The sequence below is a fragment of the Panthera uncia genome (assembly GCF_023721935.1).
Source record: "Panthera uncia isolate 11264 chromosome C1 unlocalized genomic scaffold, Puncia_PCG_1.0 HiC_scaffold_3, whole genome shotgun sequence".
NCBI classification, from domain to species: Eukaryota; Metazoa; Chordata; class Mammalia; order Carnivora; family Felidae; genus Panthera; species Panthera uncia.
Window position 1 is genome coordinate 58039167 of NW_026057584.1, and position 24433 is coordinate 58063599.

Here is a 24433-nt window from a genome sequence, read left to right on the forward strand (position 1 = left end):
AGTTCGAACTCAAATATGTTTCCCAGGTCACTTCATCTCTCTGAGCTTTGGTTACTTTATTTATAAACTGAAACAGTTTGCTCAGTGACCTCTAAAGTACTTGCCATTTCTAAAATTCTAAAGTATTTTATGGCTTCGAGGGCTTGAGGTGGGGACTGTTGCCCATAGGCTCTTTTGCTCCTGTTTGTAAGTGACCCATCTGCACTTTTCTTAGGAACGTAGGGTTTAAATGTAGGCTCTGTTACGGCCCACTGAAGAAACCAAATTAAGATAAAGATTTTCTAAAACTGTAATATTCGGTGTTGGCGAGAGTATGGTGAATGGGGCTGGTTACTTCTTTTTCTATTGCATAAACCTAACTGAACACAAGGATTTGTGTATAAGGATGTTGATATTAGCACACTTATAAAAGCAAAGTAAGAAATAAAGTAAATGACCAGCCATAGGAGAATGTTCAATAAATTGGTGTCGAAATTCCATGCAGTCATTAAAAAATCATGTTTTCAAAGAGTATTTAGCGGTAGGAAAGGCTAACAGAACCTGGATTCAAAACTGCGTATTTATCATCTTCATTTTGAAACATTTTATATGTATCAAGACCAGAAGGAAATATTCCAAAAAGTTAACGTGTACTTCTAGTAGGATTATACGTAATTTCTCTCCTTTAAATTTGAGTTCAGCATTTCCCACAATAGACTGGTGCTGGTGTAATACTGTTACAAAACGGTCGTTTAAAACGGGTTAAAGACCTGTCAGGTGCAAAGCAGCGTGCTGGTGCTGTCGGTTTGGAAAGATGAGAAGAGTGACACCTGGTGTCTGAGAGCACCGTCTTGCAAGTACCGTAGACATAAATAAATACCCACTTGGCGGGAATGGGGATTGATGCCGTGAACAAGTTGCCAGCAGTGAAATATGATCGGACAGAGGAGGAGGCCATGGTTCGTATTTCTCAGGCACCTTCAGGCTCTGGGGGACACTGCAGCGCCGCCTATAGGTCAGCCAGTGTGCGCATGGGTGTTGCCATCTCCTTGGCCTGACTGACACAGAATCCTGGGAAGACCTTCCAAGAAGCCATCTTTGCCGTGTCTGTTTCTATTTTGGTGATATTTAAGATGTTCTTTTGAGGCGTTATTTTAACGATGAGCTCAGGATACAATATATCATTATTCAAAAATAGGACACAGTGTGTTTACAAAGACAGTATGTCCCGTAGATTCTGCAGAAGGTCGTAGAAGTATGACTATACAGTATAATTACTGGAAGCTCTTTCTGGCGTGGCGGTGTGTGCAGACCGAGTCTTTCCCTACTTAGTAGAGGTTCCTGAGAGCTGGAACGGGGCGGATTCTTCGTCAGCTTCCAGAGCTCAGTAGTAGTTCCTGGCACACAGTAAGCATTAAATAGTTCTTGAATTAATAAATGTATGCTTACGTTACTAAGATTCATAATGAGCGGAGCCAAGAAAAATGCTAGTTGTGAGGCAATAGGGAGCAAGAAATAGACCCCCTGTCAGGCCTCCTTAATAGGGGAGCTTTATTATAAGGATGGGCAATAAAGAACACAGGATACTCAGGACTACCCCACAGGGAGGCACACGCTGGATGGGCTCTGGAACCCTGCCATTTGAGTTCAAATTGTGTCTGGGCCACTTATGAGCTGTGTAGCCTTGGTCAAGTTACTTAGCTTCTCTGTGCTTCAGTGCCATCAGCAGCAGCATCATCATCATCATCATCATCATCATCAAGAGTCATTGTGAAAATTGAATGAATGAATACTTGTAAAATTCCTAAAATGATCCTTAGCACATGGTAAGGGCACAATAAATGCTAGCTATTATTGTTACCGTTAGCTTCGCTACTGTTAGAGTTATTAAAGACTACAGTACAGTTTAGGTACCTGAAAAATCACGATGTGCCCTCAGTCCCAGGAGATGGATCATCTCCTCTCTTATGTCCACCAGTTAACTGGCTATTCCTGTCTCCTCTCATTTCTCTGGTATGACTGACTGCCTACCTGTCCCCATGATTCCCAGTTCATACTTCTGAGACGAGGAGGAAACAGACTGCCTTGTTCGAGCAGAGCAGGCTTTTTCACACCCGGCCATCTCACAGCATGCTCTCCAGCAGGAAGACTTGGGCTGGGGTCCTGCCCTCATCCAGTTGGCCTTGACTGGGGTGGGGTCAGCTGCCTCTGATCTCAGCAGGGGAATGTGGGCACAAAGGAAGCCCTTGTAACCGTGAATTTTAAATTATTCAGCAAAGAGGGCTTGAAGGATAAAGAAAGGGTAGAAAAACAAAACGGAAAAGCAGCTTAACCCTTTGGAGAGACAAGATGACTTTTGGCATTTTCCACCTGGCACACTGATTCGTTTTCTAAGGCCCGTTTGTTACTGTTCAGATCCATAAAGGAAATTGTGTGACTAAGAACTGTGGAGATGAGGTGAAACCTCAGAGGCCTTCACCGAATCTCTGCCTTTGTGGGCCATGACCTTCCCACCTCTGTGGCGTTCACATTGCAGCTTGTCTACGTCGTGCTGCCTTACTCAATTCCCTTTGTGCCACGGACCGGCCAAGAAACCACAGTGTGGTGTGTAAACTACACATGGAAATGCCGATGGGCCTTGTGATTAGCTCCATAGCTAAAGGATACCTTTGGGGAAAGCTCACAGGGAGGACATTAATGTCCAAGTTTCACGTTCTCCTAGACCATACTCGTCTCGCTGTCACTGCCATGGATCTGCATCTTTTCACCCCTCCTCGCATCCTCAAGGTGATCAGGACAATGCCATTTCATTTCCTGGAACAATACTAATAATAGTTAACATTTATTGTGCCATTACTGTGTGCTAAGGATCATTCTGGGCACTTTTATTTTCACTTTAAGACCACCCTAGAAGTTGAGTTGAGTCAAGCCTGGTAGAAATGGCTGTTTGCTCCAATGCCTGTGTAGCTCTGCGTGAAACACACAGCAGGACACAGGTAGATGAACCTTTGGGTGGGGATGGGGGGTTAGTCCGCACTCACAGACTATGCAAGATCATTTCTGGGCCACCTCTCTTTTTTGTAGATGCCTATGATTTGGTATTTCTTTGGGCCAGAAAATAGCACTGGAAACACTGAACAGAAAGCATTCTATCCCTTATTACCCAGTGTGTTTTTTCCAGAGCATCCCAAAAGGTTATGTTGGGTTTTATGAGCTGCAGAGGATTGCTGACTGGTGCACCACCTAGAAAGACAAATGGCAAAAACTGCAGAGCTTGGAGCTGCCCTTGTAAGTCGGCTACTGAGCTGAGACAAAATCTCTGCTTCCTGTGCCCAGCTTGAATATTATGGCCAGCACTGGAAGAAGGAAAAGCATCATTTAAAACATTTTAATTGTCACCACATGTGATCTGGGTACTGAATGTTTTGAACTGAAAATCTCACTACCCAACTGAAAGTCAACAACACACACTTCTGATACTAAAGGTCGTCACTCTTTCCTGTCTTCCCTTCACAAAACTGGAAATCAAATAAAATAACTAGGTCTTCTGCTGTGAGGTGCATTTCCTCGAGTGATCAAAACCAAAGGGCTTTTGGGCATCCTGACCCAATTAGCAACAAAGATGTCAAAATAGCAGTACAAAACAGGACTGAGAAAACAGTTTTAGCCTTCTGCTGATACCTACCTCTAGTGACCTTCTCAAATAAGGTTATTTGAAAATAAAATAAGGATCATTTTAAGATTTTGGTAGCAACCATTGCCTATTCTTTCAGAAAAGTAGCTGTTTTTACAGAAAGCTCCAAGTGGTTTTTAAAACCAAACAGAATGTGATCTTTGTCGATGATGTGTTCACTTCATTTGAAGAGTATTGTTAAATGCCCGGGAGTTGAAAATTCAGTATTGGTCATCTTTTAAAGATTGTAGATGGATTTCAGCCCACGATGTACACAGGAAACAACTGTTTTAGATGCCCTGCTCCTCTCTTAGCTCTGTAAAGACACACTGTGGAAGGAAAACCCATGGAAAGCCTCCTGTGATGGAGAGACCATGTGTGAGAGGCTCAGAATTAGCTTCTGATCTCCCAGTGGCTTCAGGAAGGAACATCAGACTTACCATTCCGGCCAAGGTCCAGGGCGCCCCTCCCTGTCTCAAGGAGAGAACAGTGTGAAGAAGTCCTCTTATATACACGTCATTCTGTGTCTGAAGCATTGTGGGGCGGGATATATTCTGTTATTCCATCCTGACCCCAGGATGGATAACCCTGCCCTTTCATCCCCTTTGGCACAAAACAGAATCACTAGATAATCGCCACCCTTCAGTTTTCCGGTGTGTGTGTGTAGCTACAGCCAAGGTAAACTGGTCTCTCATGTTTCTTTTGAGTTGAAATTAGCTGAGCTGTTTGTTTCCTCTGAGCCATATACAGATGCTTTTTGAACTATCTTTGTGTTTGAGGGATTTTTTTTTTCATAGTATCAGCACACCACTTCCTCCAGGTCATTACTTTGAAACAGTTTTGCAGAGGGAGCTATCCCTGCTGGCCAGCAGCCTAAGCAAGCAAAGCAATGATGGAGGGATGGCCGCAGACCTTTAGAGTGCATTTCATGTTTGTGCATGACTTCATGAAATGACTTCTCATCCACTCATCTTGGCAGATAGGGTGGTGGGCTGGCATCTGAGCTTGCCAGCCAGAAACTGCACTTTGTCAATATCGGGCACTGGCTCCCCCGTTTGAATGATTCTCAAAGTTTAGGCTAAAATAATGTCCTCAGATGACCCTTTGCGACTCTCTCTTTCTGAGAATTCCATGGAACTCTTTTTTGAATGTGGATTTCTACTTAATCTTTGGTACTTTCAGATGATACCTTTTGGAAAATGCAAGTTTCAGTAAAACCACTCTTAACTTTCCTTTTATTATACTTTAAATATTTTTATTAATGAACGACCTTTGAATGTCAATACACAAACGTATACAGTGCTTTTACTAATATGTTTTATAAATATTATTCCCTTTTCCATAGATTCATAAGTTTCTTTTATCATGAAGATAATAGTTTATAGTATCTCAAGAGTAAATCCTAAACCTTTAAGTACTTTACTTTTGTATTTATGTTAAGGAAAATAGAATGAGAGATTTAAAATATATAATCTTATTGGGGCGCCTGGGTGGCTCAGTCAGTTAGGTGTCTGACTTCAGCTCAGGTCATAATCTCACCATTCATGAGTTTGAGCCCCGCATCAGGCTCTGTGCTGACAGCTCGGAGCCTGGAGCCTGCTTTGGATTCTATGTGTCCCTCTCTCTCTCTCTCTCTCTCTCTGCCCCTCCCATGCTTATACTCCGTGTCTCTCGCTGTCTCTCAAAATTAAGTAAACATTTAAACAATTAAAATATCTAACTTTGTTAAGTTCATAGTGATTTTTAATATTCCCAGACTTATGCATTACAAAACTGATTTCACTTTTATTAAATTCTGAACTTATATTTTTAAGAGTGCTTTTGTGGGGAGTAGCAGGGGTGGGAAGAGTTACACTTAAGGAAAATAATTTCTGAGGTGACCTAGTCCTTTCATGGACTTTATTTTTGTAAAAACCCAAAATTCTAGCAGCGCGGTAATGTGTACCGGTTACTTTCCTGAGTAACGTTGTGTACAATACAGTCATGTTATAATTTAAATCTTTTTTAAAAGCTGCATTTTAAGTAAAAAAAAATTTGCAAGATTGTATTTTTATTTTTAATTTTTTTAACGTTTATTTATTTTTGAGAGAGACAGAGACAGAATGAGAGTAGGTTAGGGGCAGAGAGAGAGGGAGACACAGAATCTGAAGCAGGTTCCAGGCTCTGAGCTGTCAGCACAGAACCCGAAGTGGGGCTCGAACTTACGAACTGAACTGTGAGATCCTGAGCCAAAGTCGGACACTCAACCGACTGAGCCACCCAGGCACTCCAATGTTTATTTATTTTTGAGAGAGAGAGAGAAAGAGAGAGAAAGCACGAGCAGGGGAGGGTCAGAGAGAGAGGGAGACACAGAATCTGAAACAGGCTCCAGGCTCTGAACTGTCAGCACAGAGCCCGACACGGGGCTTGAACTCACGAAGCACGAGGTCATGACCTGAGCCAAAGTCAGACGCACAACCAACTGAGCCACCCAGGAGCCCCTCAAGATTTTATTGTTAAGTAACGTCTATACCCAAATTGGGGCTCAAACACACAACCCCAGGATCAAGAGATGCGTGCTCCACCGACCGAGCCAGCCAGGTACCCCTTCAAGTCGGCATTTTTGAAACTGAGGATATACACGTCACCAACAGTAATCTTTAACGACTCCAGAGTAGAACGTGTACTGCTCTTGTTCTCCATTGCTTAACCTTTTGTGTGTTGCTTATGCCTGTAAAGATTTTGAGATGCTTCATCTTTTTGTATCTCTCAGTATTATTTAGAAGCTCATCTATATTTTCAAGATATGAGGGGGGAACAAAGCCAAAGAAGGAACCCTTATCTCGGCGGTGTGCAGTTAGAGGTTGAAGGGAATTCAGCGGACACTGCTAGGGAAGAATGCTAAAAATGGGCCTCCACAGAGGATTTTGTACGAGGCAGGAAGGAGTTTCAGAGGAGTAGAAAGGTGTGTGTACAGAAGCCATTGTACTTTGGAAAATGAACTTTCACACCGGTCATCTTTCATATTGGTTCTCCGTGAGCTCCCTGCCGACGAGAGCTGGATACTCAGAGCACGTTCGGTGTGGTGTTCAGTTCTGCTGCAGCTTCAGTTGACTCTCGGCACGGCTGTCTTTCGCGTCACAGTGCCATCCTCATCTTGTGGTGACCGAACTTGGGCATAATGATAGGTATTGTGGTTTTGTTTTCTCACTTGCTCAGAGAGAAATCAGACCTTGCCTCAAAGCCTGTTTTCTTTCAGTTCACTATGCACCTGCTCCGAAAACATTCTCAGACCATTGCTGCTCTCTCTGTTTGCTCCTTAACCGCGAGAATAAAGCAGCCTGGAAAATCAGCGCTGTTGTCTACTCCCCAGGTGGGTGAGACCACCCCCAAAGGGCTTTGGGGCATCTTCTTAGTGCCCTAGAAGAGAAGTCCTGTTCTCTGCCTTGGAGGGTTTTGAGACTAGTGGCTTCCTATCCTCCTCCTGGGAGGGATGGCGACAAGCCTACTGAGAGGCAATGAGCCCATCCGGGTGAATGAAAACAAAGCAGTGAGCATAAAATCTATTTACTAATCCCTATTTCTCTTTAAATTTTAGGAGAAACAGTATTTTTAGGAAGTTGCTGGGGCATTTTTTTTCTGAATTTGTGTTCCTTGAATCTAGCGATGTTTGGAAATGCACAAAAATGCGGCAGCACTGGTGAATGAGAATGGGACCGGCACAAATCAGGTGGATCAACACCAGCTTTTTGAAATGGTCCTGAGGGGATTTGAAACCTAGCTGTAGAATGATATAAAACAGAGTTACTGGAATTACTGGTACCCAACTTTTCTCAACTGTCAAATAGGGTAAATTCTTCATTCTCACATTGCATTGAATTATCCCTCTGTGAACAGAAAGAGCCACTTTTCCTGCTCTGTTTCCTCCTTTATGAAGCAGCACGAACCATGGAGACACTTAGCTCACTTAGTAATAGTCATGATAGCTGACACTGTTGAGTGTTGAGTATGCTCCAGGCACTTTCCCCCAGAGTGGCTGCCTTTCTCACTTAGGTGCATCAAACACCTTCTGAGTGGAACTGTAGGAAATTGGCAAGGAGAGGGAGAGGGAACTGTAGGAAATGGGCAAGAGCCTTTGACTTGGGAAGACCCAGTGGAAAGGAGGCCAGAGGATGGCATGCCAGCCCAGGTCCTCGGGTGAATCATCAGGTACCGAAGTGTGGTTACTTTGAATGATCTATGCTCAGAAGTGGTTTTGGTCACCAAGTTTTTAATCATTAAAGAAAAAAATTCTGAATTAGATTTCTAAGTGTTTATTTATTTTGAGAAAGAGAGAGAGAATGCAAGCAAGCAGGGGAGGGGCAGAGAGAGAGGGAGGGAGAGAATCACAAGCAGGCTCCACATCATCAGTGCAGAGCCTGATGCGGGGCCCAAGCCCATGAACCGAGAGACCATGACCTGAGCCGAAACCGAGAGTCAGACGCTTAACCTACTGAGCCACCCAGGCGTCCCTCTAAATTAGATTTGACTTCTTCCGAAATATTTGTTTAATGGCTGGTGAAGACAGTGAAGATAAAGGAAGCTTTGGAGACTCATTGGGTCAGCCCACATCGCTCCTTAGTTCCTGGGAACTTTTGTCTTGTGAAGATGGAATGAGGTGACTCAGGGTCATGACTGTTTTCTGTACTCGGACTTTAGAGCTTCGCACACGGATGCATGTGTGTAACAATAAGCAAGCATTCCTACTTCTGCCTTTGAGGTAGATGTGTCACAGTGAGATGGGCCCGGACTTCCTGTACCCTCCTCCCGACTTAAGACGGAGACATTTCTGGAAATGGTGAAAATTCTCACAGGCCACACAAAATTAGCCACTGTCGCCATCTCAGAAAATTCTTACGAAAGCGTGTATCTGTCGGCAATAGAGGCCGTCCTTAATTTATGAAATTTGCTTTATTGGTGTACAGAAAGGGTCACTGTTTACCCATCCAGTCCTTCAAAGGTTAGAACATTTTATTTTGTCTATGGAAAGTCATGGAACTTTTAAGTAATCTTTAGGTTCAAAAATGGAAGAAATAAGGAAAAGAATAAAACCTTGTGATTAAAAAATCCGGATAACAGACAATTAATGGAGGAATATATGCTAATAATGGAGAAGACAAGAAATATATGAAACACTGCCAGCCTCACTAATAAAAGAAATGAAAATCAAAACTGTCCATACATATAATTTTCATCTATCAAATTGGTAAAGATTTTTACAAGTGCTAATAATAGAACATGTTGAAAAGAAATGAAGGCACCCAGGGGGGTGCCTGGGTGGCTCAGTGGGTTAAGCATCTGACTTCAGCTCAGGTCATGATCTCATGGTTTGTGGGTTTGAGCCCCGCTTTGGGCTCTGGGCTGACAGCTCAGAGCCTGGAGCCTGTTTCGGATTCTCGGTCTCCCTGTCTCTCTGGCCCTTCCCTGCTTGTGCGCTCTCTCTCTCTCTCTCTCTCTCTGTCTCTCAAAAATAAAATAAAAACATAAAAAAAATTTTTTTAAGAAAAGAAATGAAGTAGGTACTAATGGGAGAAGAAATGCTACCGCTGTGAGAAAACAGTTTAACAATATGTATCAAGATCATTAAAAGAGAAACCTTTGTATCTTCCATTCCAGTAATTGTACTGTAACACATGTATCCTGAGAAAATAATCTGAAATGACTACAAATATTTAGTCTGTTAACCTGGTAGGATTTGTAACAGCAAAATTGGATGCAATTTAAATGTTTAACAATGAAAATTAGCTACACAGGTAATAGACCACACATAAAATGAAATATTCAACTATTAAAATTGCATTAGGAGAATATTTAATAATATGAGCAAATGTGAAAAGAGGATATAAAACTACATATATACAGTAGGATCCCATTTTATTATTTTTTTTATTTGAGAGAGAGAGAGAATGTGAGTGGGAGAGAGGAGCTGAGGGAGAGAGAGAGAGAGAGAGCGAGAATCTCAAATAGGCTCATGCTCAGTATGGAGCCCAATCTGGAGCTCAATCCCATGAGCCTGAGATCATGACCTGAGCTGAAATCAAGGGTCAGATATTCGACCGATTGAGCCACTGAGGCACCCCAGTATGATCCCATTTTAGACACACACACACACACACACACACACACACAGAGGAAAAAAAGACTGGAAGCAAATTCCAAAATGTTAACTGGTTTCTTTGAGTACTATGGGTCATTTAAAAATTTATTTATATTTTCTAAACATTTCCATGTATGAATTTTTAATAAGGAAAAAGATATATTAAGTGAAGGAAGGAAACTATAAAAGGTAAGAGAAACTTAAGGAAATTACCCCCAGACAGTGTGATTCTGCCATAGGATCTCACTACAGCCCTATATATTTTTTCTTTTTTTTTTAATTTGAGAGAAAGAATGATGGGGGGGAGGAGCAGAGAGAGAGAGAGAGAGAGAGAGAGAGAGAGAGTCAGTCTCAAGCAGGCTCCACTCTAGGCTCAATCCCACAACCCTGAGATCATGACCCGACATCAATCAACTGAGCCATGCAGGTGCCTCTGTATTCTTTTGTCTCAACAAAACACCCACTAATTCAACGTCATTTGGGTGAACAGCTCCTCTTTCTTTCAAAACAACATGTTTCTTCCTTCCATGTTGGTGAGATCATCTTATCGTGGGGAAGGGACAGAAGCCACTCAGGGTCCTGAGTGGGGAAACTGCAGGGCAGCCTAGTGGCAGGGGGTAGAGGCTGAGGCCGGAGTGCACCAGAGTGCATCCCTCCATCATCTCTGAGGCCTTTCCTTTGAAGACTTGGAAATGAAGTCTGGTTAGTCACGCTATGAATTAAGTAGACGTTCGTGGGCTGGCCAGGCAGGATGCCCTCAAGTATGATTGTATGGGAATGGTTCTCAAACCAAAATGCCTACCCCCACCTAAGGACTTCAGAGCGCTGTGCACTTAAATTGAAGTGGGCCAGAATTAGGCCTCCTTCAGGAGGTCAGCTTCGTGAGGCTACTCTGTGTAAGGTGAGCCGGGCTGAAACGAACACCTGGGCTGCACGATTCAGGGGATAAATTCGTTTTCCTTCCACCGTGTCATCAGCTCAGATACGAATGTGAACTCCACGTGTGTGGAGAGCTTTGTCTGTTTGATCGCTCTCGTGTCACCGGCAGCCCTTGTCACGTGATGGGTAGAAGGTCTCTGTTGGATGACTGCTGTGCATCGGAGCCCTAGCGATGGCCCTGCTCACCAGGTAGCCATGCAGGCAGGGACACACACGTAGTGTAAGCAGATAAAAGGATCATAGAAAATATTTTTTATTTCTAGAAAGCAATTCCCTGTTTCGTGTCTCTTTTTGGCTGAGAAGACTGGCTGAGATGTTGCGTGTGGGGCCAGGTCAAGGGTAGAAAAGGCGGTGATGGCACAGGGTCAAGTTGGAGAAGCTAATCTGAAGGAAGACAGCCCCAGGGCTGGAGAGGGGCCGCGCTCAGCCTGGCAGGGGCTGTTGGCAGAAGTGGAGGTTATGCTAGCAGGCTGTTCTTGACCTTAGCCACAGTCCCCAGGCAGCTACTTATTTGCCTTGCCTAAAACACAACTGCCTCCTAGGAGCCAAGAGTAACAAGCGGCCGGGGCTCGGGGGGGGGGGGGGTGGGGGGGGGGGGGGGGGGGGTGGCTGTTTGTTTGTTTTATTTTATTGAGGCAGGGAGAGGCCATGGAGATATTTTTTTTCTTTTTTAACTCCGCCCATTTATCTTCCTGAGGGTGTCCTACAAAAATATAAACCACATGTAGTTCTTATACCTCAAATCTTTGTGGTTTGTTATTCCCAAACTAGTCATTACTTATTTATCTTGTTTTTTCTTTCATTGAAAAATAATTGACGTGCAATCTTGTAACCGTTTCAGGTGCACTAGTCGATATTTAAATGTAGTTGTGGAGTTGCTTTTTACATAAACTGCCAACTGATCAATCATACTGTCAGAATGGTCCTGAAGCAGAATAAAATGGTCCAAGGCTGAGTTAAGCAGTTCCATGAGGCAGGAGAAGGAGTCATGTGGTCAGCACTGAGCAAAGGGAACGAAACAAAACAAAAGCAAAACGTGTGCACGCACACACCCCTTGCGATCATGCTCTTTCCTGATCCTATGGCCCCTGCACCCATATTTGGAGTTGAGAGAACTACGTGCATGCACTTGGTCCCATAGGAATCACTTTCCATTGTCTTTCCCATGTCCTGGTAGGGTAGCCATCCCACCAGAGACAACCTGGACGTGTTTTCCCAACAGTCTGTTTTCCCAGGCATTTGGAGAATCCAGAGCAGCCAAATGGGAGGCAGAAAGTTCTTGGAGTAGCAGAATCCCCCCGGGAATCTGGGGTCACTGAAGTAGAATAAATTCTGTTTCAGCCAAGCCACTGAGAGAAGCAGAGTCAGCTAAGAAACAGGAGAAGGAAGCACCGTGCGTCTGTGACCTGTTTGGAAATAAGTGCACAATTCCCTCCCTGGACTGTAGGTGAGCGGCTGTGGTCCCCGTGGCCCCTTTCTCTCCCTCCTGGGCTAGATGAGCAGAACCATCAAACTGCATCCCTGACTATAAGCCCAGGAACAGTGGCCCTCAGCCTTGTCTGACTCTGCACCCACTCCACTATTTTCCAGTGCCGACTTCACGACCTTCAGTGAAACTGCATCAGTGAAATAATCTGACCTGACAGATAATTTCCTCCAAAATCTATATTATCTTTACCTGCAATTAAAACGAGAACTAGGGGCGCCTGGGTGGCTTAGTCAGTGAAGCGTCTGACTCTCAACTGCAGCTCAGTTGTCATCTCACGGTTTGTGAGTTCAGGCCCCGAGCGGGGCTTCATGCTGGTGCCGCAGTCAGTTTGGGATTCTCTCTCTGCCCCTCCCCCACTCGTTCTCTCCTCTCTCTCTCTCTCTTTCTCTCCTTTCTCTTTCAAAATACATAAACTTTATTTAAAAAGGAGAGAGAAATAAAAGGAACATAATTTATTATTAAATAACTTCAATTTGTAAGGGATCGGATACAACTCATTAGCAAACAAAATGAAGTAATTGGTTGGGTGCTTACATCTCCACCTGTAACCACCATCAGTGGGCAACTGCACCTTCACACTAACTTGGATAAGGGCTAGAGAACTACGTACCTCCAGGGGCAATGCCTTTGGGCACGTGATCTGCCAAGAGGGGTGAAGACCTGTTAGTAAAACTGAGCAAAACATAGTATTTCATTTATAGGATGGTTGTGTTACTGGAACATTCAGGGGCTAATACAACAGTGCCATAATTACTTTGAGTTTATATTTAACATGGAGCCAAGGTCTGGGATCAGATCACTAGAAACACTTTCTTTCCTACATCAGTCTCTAAGAGGACCTTTGAAAATCGTATGGGACAATTCTTCACTGAGTGGGACAGTCGGGGACACTGCAAATTGTCTAGCGTCTCCGGTCCCCAGGTGTGAAGTCCCCAAAGGCCCCCCACTATTTTGACACCCACAAATGCCTCCATTTCCTGACCACATGCAGAGTGGTTGGGCGTGCCTTTTCCAGGTAACAGCTGCACCAGCCAGGCCTGGCTTCTGTGCAGTCAGGGGTCCCAGGGGAAGTCTTGGGTCATGGAGCACTTCCTGCAGTGTTCAGATGGGTGACGTCAGGCCCAAAGGTGCAGAGTTACATAGGCTCTTGTTTCCCGAGTACCCCGTGGAAGGCTCTCCTGTCCCCGTGGTTTCTGTCCTTCAGCTAGACACTGGGTAACCATCTAGAGAAGTCTGAATGAGGAACAATATGGCTATTGTCCCACCCCAGAAATAATCGTAAAGGCCCCAGCCTGGGCTTTATGCTTAATGATTAGCAACCAAAAGGAACCCAGGGCTATCCATATGGCAGTAGATTCTCCCTATTGTGTATACAAGTGGATACACAGCAGGATGTGAAAATGGGGCTTTCCACTAGTTTTCCCCTTGGGTTGAAAGAAACTTCTCTCTATATTTCACATGGGTTTTCCCCTTGGGGGCCACTTGTATTGGATGTTGGTGACCAACTGGGAAATTTTTGCATCTTAATTAAATTACCTAAGACGAGACAGTGCTTTCAAAAGAAACCTGAATGGTCTTTCCACACATAAAAAGCATTTGTCCGTCAAAGACATAAAATCAGTGATGTTCCAATTTCAGCATTTGTTGTTGTTATTTGCTGAGTATAAAACTGTCAAACTGGGGGCGCCTGGGTGACTCGGTTGGGTGTCCAACTTTGGCCTAGGTCTTGATCTCGCCGTTCCTAGTTCAAGCCCCACATTCGGGGTCTGTGCTGATGGCTCAGAGCCTGGAGCCTGTCTCAGATTCTGTGTCTCCCTCTCTCTCTCTCTCTGCCGTTCCCTCCCCCCCCCCAATAAATAAACATTTAAAAAAATTAAAGAATAAAAACGTCAAACTGTCAGTGTAGAGAAACAGGGCCTTCCGTTTTGTCCTCAGAACCTAATGTACTGGACAGCTGGTCTTTGGGGATAAAATACTGATTGGTTGAGTATGAATATATGAAACCATTATGGGAATGTTCTTTCTGGATGGTGCTGGGTCTCTTTCTTCCCACTCCGGATGTGGTTCTCCTTTTCTTCTTACCAAGGGAGTCACCTCGCCATTTTTTAACTTAAGTAAGAGGCTCTGTCATATCCCTGACACTGGCAAATAGCCCTGCTTGAGAAAGAGCTGTTACATGTGTTGGCAGGTCCCCACGTTGTCTTTGTAAATGTCTGTCCTGTGTCACCACGTGACAGGAGAAGTAAGAGCCTTCCCAGGACCTTTGGGAGGAACAAATCCAGCACAAACCTACCCCACCCTGGTGCTTCCCGACCTACACCCAAACCTGTGGCAGCCTAACCCCAACCTTAGGTTCAATGAGGGATGAAACTAAACTTGGACTTGGACACTTTTATTTAATTTTTTAATGTTTTTATCTATTTATTAAAATGTATTTTTAATATGTATTTATTTTTGAGAGAGAGAGTGCACGTGAGCGGGGAAGGGGCAGAGAGAGAGGGAGACACAGAATCCGAAGCAGGCTCCAGGCTCTGACCTGTCAGCACAGAGTCCGACGAGGGGCTTGAACTCATGAACCCTGAGATCATGACCTGAGCCGAAGTTGAACACTTAACTGACTGAGCCACCCAGGCTCCCCTAATTTTTTTTTAATGTTTTAAAATTTATTTTTGAGACAGAACGCTCGAGCAGGGGAGGGACAGAGAAAGCAGAGGCTGGGGTGGGCGGGTGGGGGGCAGACAGAGGATCCAAAGCAGGCTCCACACTGGCAACAGCAAGTCCAATGTGGGGCTCATGATCTGAGCCGAAGTCTGACGGTCAACTGACTGAGGCACCCAGGTGCCCCTGGAGTTGGACGCTTTTAAAATCCATTTACAACTATTTTTCAAGCCCCGGTGATATGCCAGATAGTGATCTAAAGCAGCTGGGGGGACAGCAGTGAACAAGGCAAACACTATGCTCCATGGGCTCCTTCTCTAGTTGGAAAAGCAGACCATGCACAGGCAACACAGAATGTGAACAGGTGAGGGGAGCAAGCCACAAAACCAGGAGAAAATGGTCCTAAATGCCCTAGGACAAGGGATGGGGGACGGGGTGGAGCAGTGGTCCAGGAAGCAGATCAGTGGGCGAGTGTCAGGTCCCCGTGGGCCTTGCTAGTCACTTCAGGGACTCTAGATTTTACCTGGTGAACAGTGGAAAGCCACGGAGGCTTTTGAGTCTGTGGATCTTTTCTGAGCCCCCACTTTGAAGGTATCATATGCAGTATATCTTGGCTGAGGATTCAAGTCCTGTGCTAGGATTGTCAGCGCTAAGAGTCTAGGAAGAAGCCAACTGGGGTCTTTAATTCTTCTGGCCACAAGCCCGAGAAGTTTTAAGAGATGGCTCCAAGCAGGACAAACTCTTGTTAGCCCTGAATCTAGAGCCCGGGGCTGTGTCTGGGCAGCCCCGAGACTTCCCCAGGACTGACTTTGATTATGTGTGAAAGTGTCATCAGTGTATCCTACCGAGGAAAAGGAGGAGTAAAATAGGGGCTCCTTCCCACCAGGCTGCACCATCTAGAGCTGTGTTGTCCAGTATGGTAGTGGCTCTTGAGCATCTGAAATGTTGCCAGTGTAAAATATATATTTTTGAAGACTTAGTCAAAGAAAAGAATGCAAAATGCCTAGTTAATACTTTTTATTATGAGGACATGTTATAATGATATTTTTGAAATAGTGTGTTAAGTAAATTACTATTTTTTTAATGTTTATTTATTTTTTGAGAGAGAGAGAGAGAGAGAGAGAGACCGAGCACAAGAGGGGGAAGGGCAGAAAGAGAGGGAGACACAGAATCCAAAGCAGGTTCCAGACTCTGAGCTGTCATCAGAGCCTGACGTGGGGCTCAAACTCAGGAGCAGCGAGATCATCACCTGAGCCCAAGTCGGACACTCAACCTACTGAGCCACCCAGGCACCCCTAAATATATTATTATAATTTCCCATTTTAAACTCTTTATAACGTAGTTGGTAGAAAATATAGAATTGCCTGTACGGCTCCAATATGGTGTGATACCCAGCGTACAATGGCGGCGGGGAGAACAGTAGAGGAATCTTGTGGTTAAATTCCCATTTGGGCAAGGAGAGAATGAGACATCAGTTGCCAGTCTCTAGAATATTTTATAACCCACCAGGCAAGTTCTCCCCATGCTGTCAGTGGGATGAGAACTTTGGCCAGCCAGTGGCTTACCCTGCTTCTGCTCTCTGCGAGGATCTTCCGTTTCTGCCGTCTTCCAGAGCCATCTCAAAGAGCAGGCCTCCCCCTATTCCTCAACCCACCTATTGTCATCAGGAATCTAGGGATTGCCTTAGGGTTTGAGCAATCATAATATGTTTTTTTGTTTTTAAATTTATTTATTTATTTTGAGAGAGAGAGAAAGTGAGAGCAGGGGAGGGGTGGAGAGAGGGAGAATCTCAAGCAGGCTCCTCCCTGCTCAAACTCATGAAACTGTGAGATCATGACCTGTGCTGAAATCAAGAGTTGGTTGCTCAGCTGACTGAGCCACCCAGGTACCCCAATCATAATCTGTTTTTAACTAGTTTTGGACTTTATCCTCTAGTGTAGTGCCCTTAAAAATTTGGTAGGTGTCTCCAATCCCTGAACTCCATGTAACCAAAACTCAAGATTGTGTTGAGTCATAGTCTTTGTTTTCATTTTTGTTTTTAGTATTTATTTACTTATTTATTTTGAGAGAGAGAAAATGCTCACATGTGCATACACAAGCTAGGGAAGGGCACAGAGAAGGAGAGAGAGAATCCCCAGCAGGCTCAGCACGGAGCCCAACCCAGGGCTCGATTTCACAACCAGGAGATCATGACCTGAGCTGGAATCAAGAGTGGGACACTTAACTAACTAAGCCACCCAGGGGCCACAAGTCATAGTCTTTAAATGTGGGACCAAGTCTGGGCACTTCTGTCTCCCACCAAATGAACCATCCTCCACTCTCCAACTTTGTGGCCTCAATCTTAGTCTCTGATTAGGTACAATTTGAAACAATGGCCTGAGCTGGTAGAACCATTCATAATTTACTCCTCGCTCTTGAAATGGATCCCAGTGTATCACAAAGAAAGTAACTGGCCATATGTTCAGATGAGAGGACCTAACAGAATGTCTTTGGAGGGACACTGGGGTATCGGGCTTCTGTGTTCCAGATGTATTTCTTGATAGGGTTCTTACCTTTCGACCCTACTTTATCCAATGTTAGCATAGCATAGACATTTTGAGTTTTCCAAACCACAAGGTTCCAGATTATTTGACCCTCAACCATCTTCGTTACAGATCACAGGCAAAAAAAAGGCCTCTAACAGAGAGTTGTATTTTTTGCCTCTCTGTGCCTTCAGTAAGCTTCAGCCTAAATTATCTCTCTTCTGTGGTTCTTACTGAAGACTGCAAGAAACAGCCCACACATGCCAACATTCCACATGTTTCCTCCAGATCCTCTAGTGGTGCACCATCAGTAGGCTCATGGACGTATTAGGCCAAGGATTCAACAGGTGGCAGTGGTGGTGTTTGCCATCACATAACAAGGACGCCAACTAGCCCAGGAGAGCCTGCACTAGCCTGCACCTGACCTTAAATCGGTACCCGCGCATTTTAGGGTTAGCCACATGCAACACTCGCTTCTAGTACCGATTTCCACATCCCAAGAGTGTTTGTATTGCCAGTGATAGAAAACCTGACTGTCCTATCTCAAACAAAATAGAGAATTTGTTTGTTAGTATAAAATAAAAGCCCAGAAACAGGGCTAACCTGTGGTACAGATGTATTCAACCAACAGGATCAGTAGCTGATTTTCCCCCACCCCCAGTTCCCCACTCGTTGGTTTCACTTTCAGACCTCATGTCGTCAAAGGATGAGTGTGGCTGTTCCAGCCCCCGTATCCTCACAGATCCAACTCCAGCCCATCCAGCCGAAATGGCCTCGCCTCAGACCACAAGCTCCCTTGGTTTTAATGAGTTCACTGGTCGTCACTAAAAAAGCATGTGGGGCCAACTGAATGCAAGGCTCTGATTAGCTGACCCTGAATCACATGCTCTTCCTGTCTCTGCAGTGGGAGCACACGCCTCAGACCCACAGCTCTGAGAGTGAGGGAGAGAGGGGTCTCCAAACAAAAATTGAAGGGCATCAGTATAAGTAGGATGAGTGAATGCCAAACTGCCAAAACGTATGGAAATATATTGCAAATTTGCCCCCAGTAAGATTACACTAATTTATATTGATAGGGTGTAGAATGGTACAAAACTTGTTTTTAATTTCCCTGTATTTCTGAGATTATTTTTACATGATCAGACCTCTGGGGTGCCTGAGTGGCTCAGGTGGTTAAGCGTCCGATTCTTGATTTTGGCTCAGGCCATGATCTCACAGTTCATGGGTTTGAGCCCCGCATCAGGCTCTGCGCTGACAGCATGGAGCCTGCTTGGGATTCTCTCTCCCTCTTTCTCTGCCCCTCCCCATTCACACACACTCTCTTTTTCAAAATAAATAAATAAACTTAAAAAAATAAATTTGATCAAACCTGTGTAACTGTACTCATTATTTTGGGGGAAGAGGCAAATTTCTTTGTTTCTGCTGTTTTAAATCATGTAATTCTCATATTTTAACATTTTGAAAGTAGATTTCCTCACACAATAAATGCGCACGTTTAATCTGGCATGGTTTCTCTTTCCCCCTAACAAGCTATAAGGGAGGGCATGTTGCTATTGAGGAAGGTGTTTGAGAATTGAGGAACCAGTATTCTAAAACATCTTTCTACTATCAGGGCAAAAACTATACTATAACAGGTAGTCATGGAAACACGACTTGGAAAACCAGAATTATAAGCAAACAAGGCTTCTCATGTCTTATACATGTTGCTGTTCCCCTGATTCAATCTGTGTTGATTTGGGGTTGCCACGGGAGGGTCGTGGGCTGTGGTCCTTTACTGCTTTTCCCAGACTGGTAAAAACTGTGCTGTTGTTTTATAATCTTCTGTCTGTTTGTGGTGGTGTTTTTTTTTTTTTTCCTGTACATTAATATGGAGGATTCTTTACCTGATTGGTTCAAGAGCTTATTGATTTTGTTTTACTCTACCGTTAAGCTCAGTTGGTCTGTGTTTTGAATGGGGGTGAAATACACATTTAAAATTCTCAGGGCGCCTGGGTGGCTGGGTTGGTTCAGTGTCCCACTTCAGCTCAGGTCATGATCCCGTGGTTCGTGAGTTCGAGCCCTGCATGGGGCTGTGTGCTGACAGCACGCAGATTCTGTCTCGTCTCTCTGCCCCTCCTCTGCTCACGCTCTATCTCTTTCTCTCTCAAATATAAAACAAAACATAAAAAAAAAAAAAATTTTTTTTAATTCTCTTTGAAGTCCAGAACTATGATTGTCTTTCTTTGCTGTGGATTTTTAATCCATTTACCTTTGGCCTTGGATTATAATAATGGCCCCGACAGCAACACAAATCATACCCTCCCTCACCTTCTTCCCTCCATACCACAGCCTTCTCCCTACAACTTTTCTTTCTGCTGTCTCCTTATGCTTATAGAAAGGAAGTAAGTGAAATCCTCCTTCAGAACCTAAAATGAAGCTTACGGTGGTAATGACACTGGACTGCAGAGCAGGAGACCAGGCTGTGGCTCCTGCTCTGCTGCTGCCAGCTGTGTGATACGAGCAGGTCGCTTAGCCTCCCTGGACCCCCATTTCCTCATCTGTAAGTGACAGTGAGAACTTCGATCTCTGCAGTCTCATGCGGTCTTAAATTTCCTTCTTTCAAGAAGCTGATACCCATCTGAGACCGCTCACTGAGGAGGAAGGGCAGGAAGCACCTTCACATCCCACACTTGTGTGTCATCATTGCAGTGTGGCCTTCAAGTCTCCTGTAGCCCTCGATGCAGCTGGAACTCTCCCCAGTCCACCACACAACCTCTCCCTGATCTTTTCTGGCCTCATTTCCTTTATCTTATTTCTTCCTCTCCCTTTCTGATCGGATTGTTTACTTTTGACTTTTTAAGCCCATTTTTCTCTCCCTACTGCCCAATTACATAAGCTACCTGCACTGCATCCACTGGTGGGCTAACAGGCTTTGCTGAAGATCTGTGGCATCCTTCCTCTGGAAAAGTTCCCGTTACATGTCCTTTTTTTTTTTTTTTTTTTTTTTTTTTTGAGACAGAGAGAAAGAGACAGCGCATGAGCACATGCGTGGGCATGCCTGTGTGCACAAGCAGGGGAGGGGCAGAGGGAGAAAGAAAAAGAATCGCAAGCAGGCTCCACGCCCAACGTGGAGACCAACACAGGGCTCAGTCCTACTACCCTGGGATCATGACCTGAGCCGAAGTCAAAAGCTGGACACTCAACCGACCAAGCCACCCTAGAAAGTTCCCTTTTAACTTGAACTTTCCCAAGAAGAGGGTGCAAGTCTCGTCTTGGCATTTCTCACTCACTATTTGAGAGGAAACAATCTGAAGCTCTTAAGGGAATGTTATATTATGGAAGAATTTTTAGGAGATATTGATTTTTTTTTCACTCAACACATTTACTGAGCACCTACCAAGTGTCAGAGGCTATTGTAGATGCTGAGGTGACCATAGGAAAGAAGGTCCCCGTCCTCATGGAGTTTGAATTCTAGTGGGGACGCACAAGTACATAAACCATTAAATAAAAGAATGTCAAGTGGGGACATGTGCTGTGCATAAAAGAAAATAGGCACAGAGATGGGGCATGAGGAGGAGGATTTTTGCTGACAACTGAAGAATGAGAAGGAACCAGGAGATGAGTGTAGGAGGGGGGAGAGGAGGGCTTACAAGTGTAAGGCCCCAAGATGCAAATGAGCTTAATGTGTTTAAGGAACAGAAAGAACTGGAAGGTAAATTAGCAAGAAGGGCTGTTACTTGAGAGGAGGTCAGAGGGCTAGGGCAGGGCCAGATATTGTGGGGTTTTATGGGCCCAGGGAAAGAATCTGGACTTTCTAGGTGAAATGGGAAACCACTGCAGGATTTTAAGCAGGGGAGGAACATTATCTGATTTATGTCCTAGGGTACCTAATAGATACCTCATAAATGTGTCCAAAGTTGACTGTATTTATAAGCTTTCATTAAAGATGAAAACAGACCTGAAATCTAGACACCTACTCCCTTGTGCGTCTTGGGGGCTGAAGCCTTCTAAGTGATTCTCCCTAACAACTGAACCATCCCTGACGGATGGGAATGGACGGGACTGCCTGTGTACTGAGCAGTTGTGGGTGTATCTGTGTGCGTGTGTGTATTTGCGATGCCTTACTTAGAGACCTTCAAAATAATTCTGAAAATACAGAGAGAAATCATCACAATCCCCATGTTCCCTTTTTAGACCTACTTAGACTATACTTAGACCTCCCTAAGGTTCACTCAAGCATTTACTTGGTAGCTGACCACGTTTCCTATTTTCCTGAGGTTAGTGGAGAGGGAAGGAGATGCCAGCAGCAGGCCTCCACCTCTGTCTGGTGCCCCATACCTGCATGTATTTATTCCCATACTGCATGTCCCTGGACTCTAGATCCTATATTAGGCAAGACCGATGCACTCCTGCCTTTAGATGACTCCAGGCAAAGAGGAGGACTCTCCATTACTAACCCTTGAGTGCTCTACTTCCAGGAATTTTGCCACGGCCCAGTGTCATAAAACTCTACTCATACAGCTAGATTCATATCACAAAGAATTTAGAGTCTGAAAGAGCCTTAGACATCAACTATCCCAGTACTCCTCAGTAGGAGCACTGTCAGTATCTTGGGTAAGACCATCCAAAGCATCATAGGAAATTCCACATTCTGGGCTCTACCCAAGAATCCCACAGGGCTCCCCATTCCAACCCACTGCTTCTCACCCCCGACTAAAAATGAATCCACACATTTCCACCCGCCTCCTGAATTGAGAACCACTGGTCTACCCAGTCCTGTCATTTTACAGGGAAGGGAATATTAGGCAACTTGTGGTCTTTTCATGCCTTTTCCTTCTGAACCCAGCAGAATCAGGATCCAAAGTTCTAATTTTACAATGAAGTTAGTTTCTGAAATATGCCTCTGTTTTTCATTCTTTCTACAGATATGTTTTTGTTTTCAAAGTTTTTCTTCTCAGAGTTACATGCTATGTGTTGCAAATATAAGTCTGAACCTTCCAGATGGATCAAGCAAGAATTATGAGCATTTTCAGATTATTTATACATAACTCAAGATTTTGGCATAGTATTTTCTACATGCGGCCCGTTGCCTATCCGCTTCTTAGAGACCTTTAATAACGAGAAATCTGCCTTTCCTCATTCTGCACTCATTATCTCTGCTTTCGTCAAGCATCTTCCGGGAGAGTTATTGTTATCCCATTAAGTATGAAGGGCAGAAACAAAACATTTTTGAACAGAAAGCTCTGGATCTTCATATGACTTGAGCTGAGTATCATTTATCCTGTCTTGGGCACCAGAATCACATTTTAGAACTCATTTGCCTTCATACACCTGACCAGCTCTCTTCACCTGCATCTCTGACTTTCTCTCTACACACTTGAATGCTCTGTAGATGAGGAAGAATCACTTACCCTAATCATTGGTGTAGCTGAGAGCTTCTAGTGCTTGGGTGACTCTTTTCCTTAATACCAAATGGTACAGTCAATGAGAGTAATACCGAACGATATAGTCCTTGAGAGTAATACTTTCAAGCGGCATTTTCCTGAAGGAATCTCAGGCTCTGTGAACAATTATAATTGTGCAGGTGTCCAGAATAACATTGGCCTGCCAACTGGATGGACATCCTGATCTCTTGTGACTGTACCAAACAGACTTGTTATACCTTGTGGAAAGAGAAACATTTAATTTTTTAATTTAGGGTTGTTGTTTTTTTTTCCTTGCTTGCTTCTTAAGTAAAACCAATCTAGTTTCTTTTTCTGAAGCAAAGGAGGAAGGAACAAACAACAAATTAATCAGACAGGAAGCGAATAACCACAGAAAGACGTCTGCCTCTGACTCAGTATGTCACATTTAACAAGAGGCCAGAACTTGTCCAAAATGGCTGTTTAAAAACGACCCCACACTTGCGTAAGAAGATGATGCCTTTTTCAGGGACCGTTTTCTCTCTGGGCTCACATCTTGCTTGTCTGTCTACCTGTGTCCCCGATCATGCCTTCCTACGGTATCCTCTAACGGTAAGAAAAATTATATTCAAACTAAATGTATTTCCTTTATCAGCTAGAGGGAAGAACTAAATGGCTTTTAGTGGGCCGTAGTATGTTGGGATAGTTTGATTTCTCAGTAGAAGACCACGTAATCGATTCCTGTTGCACAGAATGCTAGTTTCAACACTATTGTGACTGTGGGCAATTTGTAACTTGTGTTTTGTGCCAAAAAATAATCGAGATTTTCAGTAGAATTTTTCCTGACCCCTGGACAAGTCTGAATCTAAAAGAATTTTTTTTTTTCCATTTAAAATAAGGGTTGATGTCTGTAAGTATATCCTTTCGGTGTATGGTACAGTTGTCCACACGCTGCTTTTGAGTGATCGCTTTGGCAAGCAGCAGTTAGGTGCTTTTAACGTAAAGGGAGTCATTGGAAACTTCAAAGGAAAGTACCATGGAACTAAGCTGTTGCCATTCTATTGCTACAGATATGTCACTTAAGTTCAAATCCCAAATTAAACCATTTCAAAGAGGAGTATTTTAGGAAAAAGACAGTCTGTCTTTAGAACCTTTCTATTTAACACCTTAAATACTGCTAACCAAATTTTGTAGCATTCATTATAACTATTTACAGTTAATATGATTAACACTTTGTCATAAAATACTGTAATTTAAAATTTTCAAGCAAGGTACCTAGAGACCTATAGAACAGGATTAAGGAAACTTTGTATAAAAAAAACATTTTCCCCCCTGTGGGGCACATATGAAAAAGTGACCTGACATATTCCTTTTTCCCCATGGAGAAACATAAAATAAAGCTTGAAAATATTAAGAGGGCCCATACAACTTTAGTTGGACAATAAGGACAGGTTCTTTTAAATAATTTAATGGTATAAGTAATGTGTGCAGTAGAAAATAGAGAAGTGGTAAAATGGAGAAAAGGTTCAGGAAGATTGTGATTAAGAAAAGTAGAACAGGGGGTGCCTGGGTGGCTCAGTCGGCTGAGCGTCCAGCTTCGGCTCAGGTCATGATCTCACCATTTGTGAGTTCGAGCCCCACGTCGGCTCTGTGCTGACAGCTCAGAGCCTGGAGCCT

The 24433-nt window shown here is 44.0% G+C and overlaps 1 protein-coding gene across 8 annotated transcripts in view; it reads left to right on the plus strand.

Moving 5' to 3' along the window:
* Positions 1-24433, plus strand: part of WIPF1 (WAS/WASL interacting protein family member 1) — a 131050-nt gene that overhangs the window by 59088 nt on the left and 47529 nt on the right. For 2 of the 8 annotated variants that reach the window (XM_049616010.1, XM_049616012.1), the window contains exon 2: positions 12048-12153. The exons of 3 other annotated variants lie outside the window; for them this stretch is intronic. The gene's annotated coding sequence lies outside the window, so the exon portion shown is untranslated. Of the gene's footprint in view, positions 1-11343; positions 12154-14947; positions 23369-24433 lie in introns of those variants that run through there. 3 more of the 8 variants (XM_049616008.1, XM_049616007.1, XM_049616011.1) reach the window with 2 other exon arrangements.